Raw genomic sequence first — 16,721 nt, 5'->3', positions numbered from 1 at the left:
GTTCTGTAAATATCTAAGTCCATCTGTTCTAATGTGTTATTTAAGGTCTATGTTTGCTTATAGAGTTTCTGTCTAAATGATCCATCCATTGATATGAGTGTATTAAAGTTCCCTATTATTGTATTGCTATCTCTCCCTTTAGGTCTGTTGATATTTGCTTTATATATTTAGGTGCCCCTAATTAGGTACATAAATATTTACAGATATCATACTTTCTTGTTAGACTGACCGTTTATCATTATGTAGTGCCCTTCTTTGTCTCTTATTACAGTCTTTGTTTTAAAGTCTATTTTGTCTGATGTTAAGTATAGCTATTCCAGCTTTCTTTTGATTTGCATTTGCATGGAGTATCTTTTTCCATCCCTTCACTTTCAGTCTTGCATGTCTTTACATCCAAAGTGAGTCTCTTAAAGGCAGCATACAGATAAGTCTTGGGTTTTTTTCTTTTTTCAGCCACTCTGTCTTTTGATTGGCAAATTTAGTCTATTTACATTTCAAGTAATTATTGATAGGTATATGTTTATTGCCATTTTTTAAATTGTTTTCTGGCTGTTTTTGTAGTTCCTCTTGCTCCTTTCGTTTTCTTTCTCTCCTCCTTTGTGGTTTGATGGCTTTCTTCAGTGGTATGCTTACAGTTCTTTCTTTTTATTGTTTGTGTATTTACCATAGGTTTTTGCTTCATGGTTCCCATGACACTTACATGTAACAACTTACAACAGTCTATTTTAAGTTGATAAATTAATTTGAATCCCATTCTAAAGTTCAACATTTTTACTCCTGCCCTCACATTTTATGTTTTTAATGTCACATTTTAAGTATCTGTATCTTGTGTATCCCTTAAATAATTATTGTAATCATAGTTCTTTTTTGCTTCTTTTGTTTATTAACCTTCATACTAGCTTTACAAGTAATTAATCCACTACTTTTTCTTGATATTTACATTTCTAGTGAGATTTACTCTTTCATATGTGTTCTTGTCACTAATTAGTGTCTTTCCTTTCAACTTAAAGAAGTCCCATTAACATCTCTTTTAAGGAAATTTTAATGGAGATGAACTTTTCTTTAGCTCTTGCTTGTCTGAAAAACTCTTTCTCCCACCTTCAATTCTCAATGATAATTTTGCCAGGTATAGTATTCGTAGTTGGAATTTTGTTTTCTTTCAGCCCTTTGGATATACTGTGCCACTCCCTTCTGGCCCACAAAATTTGTGCTGAAAAATCTGCTTACAGTCTTAAGGGGTTGTCCTTGTATGCAACAAGCTGATTTCCCTTGCTGCTTTTAATATTCTCTCCTTGTCATTAACTTTTGATGTTTTAATTATAGCATATCTTGGTGTGAGTCACTTTGGGTTCATCTTCTTTGGAACTCTCTGGGATTCTTGGAGGTAGATGTCTGTGTCCTTCCCCAGGTTAGGGAAGTTTTCAGCCATTATTTATTCAAATAAGATTTCTGTCCCTTTCTTCTCCTTTTGGGAGCTCTATAATGTGAATGTTAGTCTGGTTGATGTTCTCCCATAAGTCCCACAGACCACCTTCACTTTTTTTCATTCTTTTTTTCTTTTTGCTACTCTGATTGGGTGAGTTCCGCTGCTTTGTCTCTGATTTGACTGATCCTTTTCTCTGCTTCTTCTAATCTGCTGCTGAACCCCTCTGGTGTATTTTCCAGCTCTGTTACTGTGTCCTGCAGCATATTGCCCATCTCTTTATTGCAGTTCTCACTGTGTTCATCCATTCTTCTCCCCAGTTCAGTAAGCATCTTTATGACCATTATTTTGAACACTTTAGCAGGTAAGTTACTTATCTCCGTTTCATTAATGTTTTCTTCTGATGTTTCATCATATTTTTCATTTGGAACATATTCCTCTGTTCTTTCATTTTGCTTGACTCTATGTGTTAGTTTCTATACAACAGCTGAAGCAACCACCTCCCCCAGTGGAGGGAGTGACCTCATGTTGGAAATGAACCTTGTTGTTTAATCCTACCTCAGGTCTCTGTCACCTCTCAAACCTCTGTGCTTGTCCAAGTGGCCTATTATATTTTTAGTAGCTCCCAGTAGTTGATGATGTACCAAGAACTGTAAGTGTCCCAAAAGAGAGAATATCAACACCTAGGGTCAGGCTGACTAGAAACAAGACCCTTAGGCAGCAGCTTTTAAAAGTATGTGAATATATACAGTGCTGTAAGACCACAAGTGTAAGCCCTACTGGCCACCAAATAGGTGATCTGGAGGTGATCCCTTGGCAGCTGTCACAAAAATTGGGGCTCCAAATGAGTGTATAAGTTCTTTTCTGGGAGATATCGGTGAGCTGGAGCAAGACAGAAGGAGATGGTGTCCAGTTTATGTTCCTATTAGAGCAGCTGTATAGGCCACTACATGTATGCTAAATCTGAAGCCTGCTCCTCAAGCCAAAGCAAAGAGGCCTCCTTCACAAAAGGACTTGGGGGAGTGCCTCTGTCCAATGTCTGTGCACTGCCCTGGGGTGGAAGCCTGCAGTAACTGTTTCTCTGATTGCCACAGTCCTATGGGATCCAAGAATACAAGTCCCTCTGGTCACCAGAGCCAGGTGATCACGAGGCATCCCCTGAGTGGCAGCTACATAAAACAGGGTGCTAGACCTACAAACTAGGTGTCAGATGCATGTAAAGCTGCCTTCAGGAAACACTGGTGCTCTGGAGCATGACAGAGGATGAGTGCAAAGATAGTGCCCCCCTCCTAAGTCTCTGGAAAGAATTACACTTAGCCCTTAGATACATGTTTAAGTAGAAGCCTGCCCCTCAGGCTGCAATCATAGTGATTAGCTAATAGGCCTCCTTCACAGAAAGACTGAACTCCCGGATCTGTTAACTCTTGATGTGCCCCAGTGGTGGTAGCTGTTTAAGGACTCCTTCCCTGTTGGTCACTGTCCTGTGGGACAGACCCATGAGCAAACATAAGCCCCACTGGCCACCAAAGCCAGATGATGTAGAGGTGGGGATGTAGAAGTTGTGAAAAAGTTTCCAGTTCAAGATGGTGATATACAAAGATCCTTAACTCACCTCCTCCCATGGACACATTGAGTCTACAGCTACAATATGGAACAATTTCCTCTGAAAAAAACCTAAATACTGGCTAAGTGACAACTACACATCAGGCAAATGAGAAGAAAACCACATTGAAGCAGGCAAGAGAGGCTGGGACACAATCTCGCCATAAAACCCACCCCCAGTGCAATGGCCCACAGTCATGAGGGAACTTAGAATCCAGAACTTCTTCCTGAGGAAAGAAGGGCTTGAACCCTACTTCAGGCATCCCAACTTTAAAGTCATGCACTGTGAGACAAGATGCTTATAGCCATGTCTGGCACCCAAATTTTTGTGACTGCTGATAGGAATCCTGTTGTATTTTTAATTGACTTAAATTTCCCCAAATGTCTCTACTAGAGTAAAAAATTGGTATTACTGTTAATGTACTAATCTTATTCCCCATTAACCTGATAAGGAGGATTTCAATCCTCTTTTAAGGTGTACTGCACATGCCATCTGCTACATGAAATCCAACTTGGACCTGCTTCTGCTCTTTGCTTCTCTCACCTCAGCTCACGTTTGTCTCCTCCAGTCAACTTCTCAAAGGCCCTTATTGCAGCATGCCATCCAGGCCACTATGTGACACTATTTCACCCTAGTTCCAGATGTTTTCCACTTCTGAGGTGGTCACTCTGCTGCTCTGAGCCAGCAAAATCACCACCTGCCCCTGCCACACTATGATTCCATCCAAGATATAGCTGGTAAATATTCTCAAACACTTATAAGGGTTGCTCAGCCATCTAATGGTGAAAGAAAAGAAAAAGAAAAGAGAAGAGAAGAGAAGAAAAGAAGGAAAAGAAAAGGAAAGAAAGAAAAGTAGGCCCCTTTCCCTCTCTGTTATGCTATGTTAATATAGCAGTTGTTTGTAGGATTTTTGTTTATTGTGAATAAAGCTGATATCAATATTCATATACAAATCTATGTAGAAATATCTTTTTACTTCTCTTGGAAAAATTCTTAGGAATGCGATAGTGCTTCATAAGGCAGATACACATTTAATATTTTAAGAAACTGTCCTAAAGTTTTATGAAGAGGTTATTCCACTTCTACGTTTTGAAAAGTGGTATATGAGATTTTCAGTTGCTTCACACCCATTCCAGCACTTGGTACTGTCATTACTTATTTTAGCCACTTTAATGAATGGATAGTGATAACTTTTGTTGTTGTTGTTGTTTTGTTTTTTCTGCTAAACATGGAGTTTACTGGTATCATTCAGTACAACTTTAGTCCTTCCTTTCCCAATCCCAGGCATGTTAACAGTCATTTAAAGATCATGCTACATTACTTTGGAGGAAAATACATCCTCCTTAACATGTCTAAAGAAATGCTAGAAAATTTTATTCCTACCGATTTTTTTTTTTTTTTTTTTTTTACTGCCTCAGCTACTGATTTCTAACACAGTGCATGTGGATCTAATGTCCATGTGAACTCAAACCAACTAGTTACTGACTTTTTAAAGCAATTCCTTTGCAGATACAAAATGACACAGTCCTGGGCTGTGCAGAGAGGCCAAAGGGAATCCAACATGTTCCAGATTTTCTCCCTCTTGTGAGCCTGGTCTTTGATTAACAACTGCAAATGGCCTTATTGGAGAGAGAAAACACTCAAGAACACAAGCAAAGGGAAGTGGAAAGCTGGAAAAATGCAATGTCTGCTGAGCCCTGATGGCTCCGAGGTGACCACTACCGTGATATTATGGTTCAGAGGCTGACGTGGACCCCGGCCTGGGGGGATGCTGAAGGCAGATGAGAGAGAAATGGGTGTGACTGTATCACAGAGGCCTCCCTGGGACACATCATGGGTGTTGGTGGGGTTAGTCTCTGTAAAATTGGATCTGAATCTGTCTCATCCTGAGCTAAGGAAACAAGAATAACAGAGTTTTCCTGTTTCTTGATTCCTCATACATGTGGGTTTAGAGTTGGGTGAAAGTCAACTTTTAAGTGAACACGGTAAGCTTTGTGATGGTGGTATATCAAAAAGGAAGAATGAAGGAATAAGCCTGCCTGAAACAGTGTGCAGGAGCATGGCCAGGAGAGCTCAGAACCGACTGTGACTCTTTCAGCCCGGAACCTACCCCTTCTACTCTTCCGTTTCCTAAACTGGCCCATGGCTTTTGCTCGCCACTTTTCCATCAGACCACACTGCAGGAGTTGCAAGAAGCGAACTGAACATACATTTGCAGTCTATTACCTTGTGGGAGTATTGTGCCAATACATTCAAGTGATAAATAGAAGGCTGAGAACGTCCCAACAGGCTAAGACAGTCTCCCAAGGCACTTGGCAGCATTCCCACACAGTAAGGGCCACCCACGTCTTCAAGGTTCTGCAATGGGGTCCAGGATGTGAAGGGCACCAAAGAAGTCCCTCTGCCCTTCAACTGGTTGAACACTCTGCTAGTTGCCACAGTTCTTTGTGATTCTTCGACTTCTGACCACTTGTTGGATGCCGTCTGCGACATTAACAGTGACTTCTTTTGCAGACGTCCGCTCTTTTAGCCTCTGTGGTCTGGAGGCCATTCTGTTTCTGGGTCAGGGGGCCTAAGCTGAGGCCCTGGGAATTTGGGCACTAGGTCCCACAGCTCATCTTCTCTGGGTTGGATATTCCACTTGGGGCTGTCGATCTGGGCACGCCAGCTTCCAGCACACCTGCGTGCAGGCCGCCCGCCTCAGGGCCGCTGCCCCGGGCGGCGCGTCCAAGTCGGTGTAGGTGAGCCATGTGGACTCCGTCCCGCGAGCCCAGCTCTCCTAGTAGCGGGGCTCAATGGCATCCGCCCAGGTCCCGCCGCAGCCCATTCTCCCGCGCTGCTGTCGCGCCCGGCAGCTGCTCGGTTCGCGGTTCCAGCGGCGGCTCAGCCCGGCCGGCGAAGAGGCGGCGGCGGCGGCTGCATCGCGTGCCCCGACCCGCCTGCCCGCGCTGCAGCCACTTGCCCAGCTCCCGCGGCACCCGCCGCCTCCTCCACCGCCGATAACTCTTTATGATTTACATAAATGACCTTTACGACCTTATGCTAAGTATCTTCTCATGAGCCTATTGGCCAAATATTTTCCTTCGTAAACTCTGTTCAAATCTTTATGTCCATTATCATTGGCTTGTTATTATTGAATTATAAATTATTCCTCATACCATATATTTATTCAAATTATATTGTTTTGGGCACTATGGTGAATCACTTTCCAATTACTTGCTGCTGTGTATATCTATCCTCACATTCATATGGCTTGCCTTTTTGTTTTCTTAAGGTGTCTTTCGAAGAGCTATATGTCAATTTTCATGAAGTCAAATTTTTCATTTTTTTCCTTTGTGGTTTATGCCTTTTATGTTCTAAGAAAACAATGGTTAACCCAAATTTTCAAATATTTTTCCTGCTGTTTTATATTTTTACCACTACAATTATGAGGCATTTCAAGTTAACTTTTGTGTATTGTGTATGTTCAGGTTTGATGTTTACTTTTTCTGCAGGGATATCCAGTTGTTCCAACACTGTTACAGATTTTCTTTCACCCACTGAATTGCTTTGGTACCTTCGGCAAATATCAATTGAGCATGTATGTACAGGTTTTTTTCTGGATTCACTGTTCTGTTCTATTAACCATTTGATAGATCTATTCTTTCACCAGGACCATGCTGTCTTGATTACTGTAACTTCATAGCAAGTCTTAAACTCATGTAATGTATGTCTTCTTTGTTCTTTTTAAAAATTACTTTGGTTCTTCTGAATTGTTTGCATTTTCACATAAATTTTCAAATCAACTTATTAATTTCTACCAAAAAAGGCTCTAAGATTTTGATCGAGATTGGATTAATTCTATAGGTCAATTTAAAGAAAATTAACATGTTAACAATGTTAACTCTTCCAATCCATGAACATAGTAAATATCTCTATTTAGGTCTTCTTTACTTTTTATCAACAATATGCTATAGTTTTCAGTGTATATAGCCTTGCTTATCTTTTGTTAAATTAATTACTAGTTCTTTTACATTTTGGCACTATTATAAATGGAATATTCTTTAATTTTCCAATTGTTTTCCTTTGTTATATAAAAATGCAAAAATACAAAAGTTTTATATATTAACCTTGTACCCTGCCACTTTGCAAAACTAACCTATTATTTTCAGTAGTTGTTTTGTAGAGTCCTTGAGGATTTCCTATGTAAACAATAACGTCTTATGGAAATATAAATATTTTTTACATATTTCTTGTCAATCATTATGCCTTTTATGCTATTAATTTCATTACAGCAATAGCTAGGACCTGCAATATTAAGGTTGAATGGTAACAGGGAGGGCAGACATCCTTGCTTTATTCCTAATCCTAGGGAGAAAATATCAAATATTCACACTTAAATATGAGGTTAGCTGTAGGTTTCCTACAAATGGCCCTTAGAAGTCTGTGGAATTTCTCTTTTTGTATGTGGCTAAAAGTTTTAAAAATGACTTGGTGCTGAATTTCGTCAAATATACTTCTGCATCTATTGAAATGATCATATTCTTTTCTTCTTTATATTGTGAATATGGCAAATTACACTGATTGAATTTTGAATGTTAAACCAATCTTACATTATTGAGGTAAGTCCAACTTGGTTACGATGTACTGCCTTTTATAATGTTACTGGATTTGATTTTGCTAATATTTTGTTGAGGATTTTTGTGTGCAAATTCATAAAAAAATATTGGTCTATAGCATTTATTTCTTCAAATGTATTTGTCTAGTTTTGGCATTAGACTGATAGTGACCTCATGAAATGAATTGGAAATTAATTTCCTCCTCTTCTATTTTCTGAAAGAGTTTGTATAAAATTGGTATTTATTTCCTTAAATGTTAGGGAGAATTCACTATGGAAGCCATGTGGGGCTGGACTGTTCTTTGTTGGAACATTTTAAACTACTTTTATGCTTTCTAAAATTGGTGTGCTTACAATGATCTCTCATGTTAATGGATTTTTTAAAAATCAAAGAACAGTTTTAATTATGAACAACTTTCTCTTTAATTATGAGTCATTTGCTGTGGGAAATTTGCTTTTTTTCTTCCAAGAACATAAAATACTCTTGAGGGCAGGGACAATAATGTATTTGTATTGTTCTCTAGTGCTTAACATAGTGTTCCATGCAAAAGTGTTTAGTAAACGTTTATTTAAATGAATGAAAAATGAATTAATGAAAAGGTTAGTGATAAGACCATGTTTTAATCCATTTTTCCTCCCTCAGTTATAGTTTTCTCACTCATAACATGAATGAGTCCATATGGATATTATTTAAGTTCCAGTCAGTCTTGAAATCCCTTGAAATATACTTATGTCTTGCTAGTTTGAATATAAGAAAAGGAGAATTCAACAGCAATGACTTTTTCATTCACACCCCCAAGACTTCCATGCATACAGATTTCAGTCTTTCTCTCCCTTTTTATTCTCTCCAGGTTAAGTTTTAGTATTGATATCTGCAGTGTGTCTCTAAGACATTCTGAATTTGTGGTAATTTTCTATTCTGCGTTTTAATCATAAAGTTTAGAGATAAAAGGGACTAAGAGAAGATCTAATCAAACCTCATCACTGAGCAAAACAATTAATTGAGTCTCAGAGAAAATAAGTGTTTTTCTACCTCTGTAAGTGACCTCTTGCTAAATGCAAAAGGCTTTGAGTAACAAAATAGAAAGGTTACTAAAGGTGACAGTAGAACTAAGGTATTTGAAGTTTCTCTCTTCCTCCCTCATGCTCACTTATCTCTCAGAACAGAAATTTTAAGACCAAAAGAGATTTATAAAATAACTGTGTGTGGGAGCCTTGAGGATATACATATGTCAATCGATGTAAAAACTTTAAAATCAGGTATAGTTTCTCCCACCCAACACCGTAGTTCTTCTACAGTGTAAGATCAAACAGTATTTTCTAATTGTTTCTTCTTCAGAATATTATTTATCTCAATGCCGATCTCAGGGTTTCAAAGACCCCATAGTTCTTACAGCTAACTCCCACAGTGAAGTTGTAATTATATAGTGCTGTGATTTTATACATGTGTGTATGTATACACCCACACATATAAGTGCAGTTCTTACTCAATGTAAAAACTGTTTCATTTCCCTAGCACAATCAACTTACTTCCTTGAGCCACAGATTTTTACAGCTAATACATCTATTTATCTTTGTTTCTCTTATTTCTATAAGAGAAGGCAAATAGATAAGTACACTTAGTTAAAACTAACCTGAGTCCCTGCTCTATACCCTTTAACATTAAATCATTTTCTAAAATACACTGATTTTACTTAAATCCCTCCATGATTAATTGAATAAGTTTTTTTAGGGTTTACCTCATAAACTAGAAAAAGGATCTATTTCTGTTGTCCAGTAACTATGCTGTTAATGAAACTAGGTCTTCAGTTTCCACAAATAGGTAGGAATAACTGGCTAGGCAGCTGTTTCCTATAAAATGGAGAAGCGCAACAGAGGTACACTGATAATACTGGTGGCAGATAATTAAATCGTTCAATTTGTGTCCATTTAGAATGTTGCCTGTCTTTAATATCATCTGACAATGCTTTTTGTTGTGTCACATGCTAACTGAGAGTGTTTGATGAAAATAAAAACTGACAAAACATCTTTTTAGTTTAATAGAGGTATTATGTGTAAGAGAAATAAAAAAAAGGGTAGAGGAAAATGAGAGAAAGGATGCATTTGGTTTTTCATTTTATATATATTTTGTATATAATCCTAATATTTCTGATTTTTACCCTAGGAAATAAAAACAGAATAGGACTAGCCTTTAGTTTTTGTAGTTGAGATATTTTTCTTAATCTTCCAATTTAAAAAGTTATTGTATGATGTTCACAGGACTTACACTGTTTCTAGGAAATGTTCTAGGAGTATGCATTTTCTATTTGTCCTGTCTCTGTGTCAAACTACAGCTAAAAGAGAGAAGAGACAGAAGAGATGAATTTTGAAGAATAGAAATAAGAGATTCAAATACGTGAATTACTCCAGACTCATATTAATATCATAAAATTAAAAATTATTTGCACACTTTGAAATAGTTAACCATCCTTTATTATTTGAACTCAATTTTCCTTGGGTTAAAACTGGGCTCTTATTAATAAAATAGGCCCCTTGGGAAGTTACATTAATGCTTTAAGTCAGTAGTATATTAATAGTAAGTATATTATGGTAATGTTCCACATTGATAGAGAGGCACCAACTTGCCTACAGGCATGCAGATGGTGAGTGGAGCCCAGCTTTGTCTCAGGCAGTCTTGTTCTGAGTCTCTGTTCCTCATCATAACATTATGCTGCCTCTCATACTGCAGAAATATTTAACATTACAACTCTGGTTACACTGCCATTAATTCCTTCCACAAGGACTTATCTTGGGTTCTGTATGTGTTTATGGTTCTAAAATTGTCATTTCTGTGTTTTAATATATACCTTTGGGAACTCTGAAGAAAGATAAAATAAGCAATTCAGATGTTCAGCCATCTTGTTGTTCCCTAATCATCTATAGTAGGGGAGAGGGATGTTGCTAAACATTAAATATAATCAATTGATTCCATCTTATTAATTACCAAATTTATAACTGCAGCTTAAAAATAACATTCAATATATATTTTCCATATTGAGTAAATTTATCCTCTATTTACAAAATTACCCGAGTGAAATATGTGTACAAAATTCTAAGTCAGAATTAATACAGTTCTATTAACATGGAGCCTTGGTGATAGTAGTTCATTAGGAAAATAATGCAATAATTTTTAGTAGCATTAAGAAGGAGTTTAAAAATTATATATATATTCCTGTGAAAAATATCTCCTGGAACTTTAATTAAGAAAGTAGACAAATTCTATTTTAATATAATTTAGAAATATAGCCCCTTGAAAAATATATCCACTGATGTTCCATGGCAGAAAAAAATTAACGCATAAATCAATATTGAAACAAGATAGAGAATACTATTCCCTAAAGAAATAACGTATGTTTGAAATCTTTCTGTAAGTGATTAAATTGCCTCTTTGGAATTTTTATTGAAAAGTAATAAAAAAATAAAATAGTTAAGGAATGGCTTAAAAGGATAAATAATATTGTGTGGAAAGTTATTCATAAATAATTTGCTTTTTATGATTCCTTTATTCATAGCTTCCATATTTCTTTTATACATGAGATAATGTGTGTAAAATGTGTCATACCTAGTTGGGACTCAGCTGAATTAGCTTTTGCAGCTGATTGTTTCATCATTTTTAGAGCCCTCTACTGTTTTTATTTAAAATAACAAGTTTTTTAAACCACTGCTTATTTTGTCTCCTGAAATGCAGTTCATTCAAGAGACTATATGTTTGAAATCTTTCTATAAGTGATTAAATTGCTTCTGTGGAATTTTTATTGAAAAATAAAATAGTTAAGGAATGGCTTAAAAGGATAAATAATATTGTATGGAAAGTTATTCACAAACAACTTACTTTTTACGATTCCTTTATATATTTCTTTTATACATGAGATAATGTGTGTAAAATGTGTCATACCTTGTTGGGACTCAATTGAATTAGCTTTTGCAGTTGATTGTTTCATTATTTTTAGAGCCCTTTACTGTTTTTATTTAAAAAAACAAGTTTTTTAAAAAACCACTGCTTATTTTATCTCCTGAAAGGCAGTTCATTTAAAGGTGCTCATTGACTGGGCTATTCTGGTTGTTAAAGTTGCAGAGAGATTTTACAATTTCACTATGAAAACAGTATATTCTTCTCCAATACATCAAAGTATTTATTTTTCTAACAATTCCTAAAAGCACCCATGAAAAGGAGTTATCTAAATTATTTTGAGAAGTTATACACTGCTGTTAAAACATAGTTATTACAATAACTTTGATATTACAACTCTGACATTATTCTGTTCTATATAATTTTTAAATATTTTTGAAAAAAAAAATCAAATCCTACGTCAAAATCATTGACCCCAGAAATAAATTTACAGGAAAGTGAGTTTGAATATAGCTAAATTTCAATCAGACAAGCTATAGAAATAAGATAATTAGGTTCTTCCTTCTTCCTATCCAGTTCAGCAACTGTGAAAGCATGGTCCTTACTTTTAGTTATGATTTATCCACCTGTAGACAATATGCATTATTGTAATTCACTAAGTCATTACTCATCTTCATTTATTTTTTAGCACAATGCCTGATACTTAAGAACAGGAGAGATTCCTGAGAATGGTAGGGCTTCTTTCCCACCTACTTTCTTGCTTTCTCCTTAAGACTTTTTATGTTAAATTGTGAGCTGGCAACTGCATGTTTGAGCATGAATTCCTTGGTTTACAGTGAAATAGCACATCCCTTGGGATAATATTGCTTTGAAAAGGAGATGACAGGAGTCCCGTTGATTTGGCTTTGATGCAAATTACAGCCCCTGTATCCTTCAGTTCATGACACATTTGTGAATTGCCTGCCCACATTTTCTCAGGAAAGAAAAGAAAACTTATTTGGACTGTAAAGGAAAAATAAAAATAAAAATACTAAGTTTAGTAAATGCTATTTTTCCCCAATTGGAGCATGTACATGTTCTTAGTAAAACTGCTCTCTATATACATTGCCAGAAAACATTCTTTTCTGCTGCTCCAGTAAATTCTTTAAAGTCTAAGACTGTTAATTCTGGATTCCATGACAATGACTGAGGAAAATGTAAACAAAAAGCATAAGAAAAAGCAAGAATTTAGTTTTCGGGCTTTTACCTGGGAATAGGGAATAACCGTACTGATTCTGCACATCTTTGTGGGATTTAACACATAGTACCGAGAAGAGTAACTAGGAGATATTTTAGGTGATTAGTAAAATGAGTGACAAAGACCTTCAAGGAATCCCACATCCATCCCAACCATCTTTCCCTTTTATTTCTCCACTGTAGACAATAAAGACACTAACTAGTCACCTTTCCAACCTCTACAGATCTAGTCATGTGATAACTTTTTGGTAAGTGAAGCATAAGCAAAATCTGCTCAATGGTTTCTAGGAAGCTTTTTATTTCCTGATAAAAGAGATGGACATCACTGCTTCTCCCCTCCCTTGATGCTTTGAGTAGCATGTAATATTTGCAACTGCAGGAGCCATTTTCTGAACATGAGAGAAAGGTAAGGACAGCCAGAGAGGACTTGTCTTGATATGTGTGGTAGACAAAAGATGTACCACACACAACTCCCTTTAAGGAAGAAATGGCTGCTAGGTGTGGAGAGTGGGATCAGCAGACAGCATCCAAACATCAGCTCTTCAGGGTCTAACTCAGCTGCTGAGAGCTACTAGGCCGAGGTCACACTCTTCCAGTGACAGAGTGACATAGAGCTTATACCCTGAGACAGACCCGACTCTTTCAGGCCAACACAAGGCCCTCTGCTAGGCAATGTTCACTCTAGAGCTCCCTGCCAGAATGGCTGAGGTTTTATCGGGTATGCATTTCAGTTTTTATCTGTCCAATCCTGCTTGCTCCCACTTCTCCTCATAGGTGTTGATCCCTACTAAGCATTTTATAACCCAAACTGCATCTCAGACTCTGTTCCAGAGAACCCAACCTGTAATCATGGAAACAATAATGAGTCATCTACTTTCAGACATTTTTCATGTGAGAAAACAATTTACTCAAATCACAGTTACTTGCAAAGTTCACAGTTACCTGCTGCCAAATCATTCCTCACTGTTACAGGCAGACAATTCCAGAATTTATTTTCTTAAGAGTTTTTCTTTAATTCTCACAAGGAGTAGCAGTATTTATAAAATCCCATAAATTATAACTAGGAGGAACATCAAATATCATTTGCTCCAAAGTCCTTATTTTATTAATAAGAAATCTGAGGCCCAGGAATATGGAGTAAAATTTCAGTAGATCCCAGTCAAGAGGCCAAGAAAGGGATCATATCAAATAATTTATTTAATGATTTTTTAAAAATTTCTAGTATATTGCAGCTCCTTCATCACTTTCCAACATTTTACACTGTGATCTAGAGGAGCTGTTCTCAAGTGTGGTCTCTAAACTAGCAGGGTCGGCATCACCTGGAAACTTGTTAGAAATTAAAGGCAAATTTGGGGGTACTACCATGAATATAGTGAGCCAGAAATCCTAACAGGGAGGAAGTGAAACTTAGCAATCAGTGTTTTAATAAGACTTTCTTGGAAAAAGAGGGGATTGAACCAAGTCAAGAGGAATTTATTTTAAGGAATTGGTTCATGTGATTGTGAAGGCCAGCAAATCTAAAATCCGCTAGTCAGGAGGCAAAACTCTTCCTCAGAGTCCTCAGTCTGAATTAAATTTTTAAATTTAATTTAGTTGATTTACAATGTTGTGTTACTTCCTGCTATAGAGCAAAGTGAATCAGTTATACATATACATACATATATCTACTCTTCAAGATTCTTTTCCCATGTAAGGACCTACTGTATAGCACAAGGAACTCTACTCAGTCTGTTTTCTTTTAAGGCCCTGGATTGATTGGATAAGGCTCACCCACATTATTGAGAGGAAGCTACTGATTCTACTGTTAATCTCATCTTAAAAATACTTCACAGCAATATCCAGACTGGTGTTTAACCAAATATCTGGTTACTGAGGTCTAATCAAATGGACATATAATTAACCACCACAGGACCCTTTGTTTGAATGAATGAAGCATTATATAGAAATCCATATGTAAAAATCAATAAAAGCTCAACAATTGAAGCAGGATAAATTCCTGGAATTTTTTACAGACAACACCTCCCACTTCAAAACCACCAATTTCCATCACTAAGAGCCCTCAAAAAGTCTGCAAAGATTTATTGATGCACCATTTAAAAACCACATAAATGTCTAAATAATGGGGCAACTTCAAGCCCTCAGACACCAATTGATGTAAGAAGGTATTGCTAAGCAAGGTCCTGAAGGCCTTTCCCATACTCTAAATTTTTAGAAATGTGTTATTTATTTGTCACTTGTCTAAATGTACAGCAAATCCCTGCTTATCAAATGCTTCCCTCATCTAGGAGCATGTTTATTAAATACAGCAATTTATTAAATACAGCAATTGACTACCTACTTTTGCAGGGTTCTCAACGCTTTGAGAAACGTTTAGAAAACTCACTTCAAAAAAAAAATAGGAAAGGTAAATTTTCACTCAATCCATGTATAAATTTTTACCAATTTCAAACAGATGGGGTAATAATTAGTAAAATTTAAATACAATAATATGGCATTTCTTAACAGTATGGAAATCGCTGAAGTTATAGACCTTTAAATTAAATCAAGCACTCCAGATACAGGAATCAGTCACTGTGGGATTAAACAGTAATGGTTTCTGAAATGAAACCCTCCGGTGCTAGAATTTTAAAGTCATTCTGCTTTGTCTAAACCTATATACAAAACAGCACCAAAATATCTGTGAGTGTTCATATGAAAAACAAAATTATTTTTCCCAGTCATGAGCCCTTAAATGCTTCTTACATGAGAATTCAAGGCACTGTAGAGATTAATCAAAAATAAAAAAATAGGTTTGATTGCATTCTTTTGAAACATTTTTAATGAAGCAGTAATTGCTCTGGGTGTAGATGACTTTTTTTTTTTTTTTTTTTTTTTTCCGGTACGTGGGCCTCTCACTGTTGTGGCCTCTCCCGTTGCAGAGCACAGGCTCCGGACGCGCAGGCTCAACGGCCATGTCTCACGGGCCCAGCCGCTCCGCGGCATGTGGGATCTTTCCCAGACCGGGGCACGCATCGGTAGGCGGACTCTCAACCACTGAGCCACCAGGGAAGCCCAAGATGATTTTTTTTAAATTCAAAAGTAGTTTGAAGCTTATTAGATAATGAAGCTAAAATAATTTTGCCACATTCTTTCTTATATTTCCCATAATTAAGATGAGATAATCTGGATTCTTTAAAAGTGATATTTAGATAAACATGTTACATTATCTCTAATGACAACAACACATGGTAGGTGTTCTTTCCTTTTTTATTACAGGCGAAGGAACAGAAATTCAAAGAGCCCATATGATGTTAAAGTCAAACAACTAGTTAGTAGAGAAGGCTGAATTTGAAATCAAGTTTACTAAGAGAGCTTCTGGACCAGGTTCTCTCAAGTGCTAGTAATAGGACTGTACAAGTCAATTTCTCATACCTGGGCAAGAAAGGAGACCTGGAAAGAAGAAAGGAATGTTTAAAAAGAGATGAAAGGGATTAGATCAAGATGACAAACTGAACATATCTGTATACCTCACATTCACCTCATATTTCCTTGTAATAAAAAAAAAGAAAATAAAATTTTAAAGAATGAGATTATAGGGGCTCCATTTTCAAGATAATAAGGTGAAGAGCCCTGCAGACCCACTCCTCAGTGAAATAAGCAAAGCTAATGAAAACTATAAAACCATATAAAACTGGACTGGTGGGTAAGACTCGGCACTGGTCCCAACGCAGGGGGCCTAGGTTTGATCCCTGGTCGAGGAATTATATCCTCGCATGCCGCAACAAAGATCCCACATGCCGCGACTAAGACCTGGCACAGCCTAAATAAATAAATAAATAAAAATATTAAAAAAAAAAGAATAAAGTGAGTTTTTACTTTTCTCAGTAAGAACAATGAGAGACTGTGGCATTTGAGTCATAATTCACTGCTTCTCTCCACCCACCAAACTCAGTTTGATGAAAGCTCCACTACAGGTAGGTGTGGCTAAAGGATG

General features: G+C 36.8%; 1 pseudogene across 1 annotated transcript; it reads right to left on the bottom strand.

The window, feature by feature from the left end:
- Nucleotides 1-5,454: 5,454 nt before the first annotated feature.
- LOC307186019 (brain and acute leukemia cytoplasmic protein-like) lies at nucleotides 5,455-5,853 on the bottom strand (annotated as a pseudogene). The gene has a single exon. The product of its transcript is annotated as a brain and acute leukemia cytoplasmic protein-like (transcript).
- Between the last annotated feature and the right edge of the window lie 10,868 nt (nucleotides 5,854-16,721).

This window comes from Stenella coeruleoalba, assembly GCF_951394435.1.
Source record: "Stenella coeruleoalba genome assembly, chromosome: 4".
NCBI classification, from domain to species: Eukaryota; Metazoa; Chordata; class Mammalia; order Artiodactyla; family Delphinidae; genus Stenella; species Stenella coeruleoalba.
The sequence above is the reverse complement of the archived record's forward strand: the minus strand, read 5'-3'. Positions and strand labels throughout refer to the sequence as shown.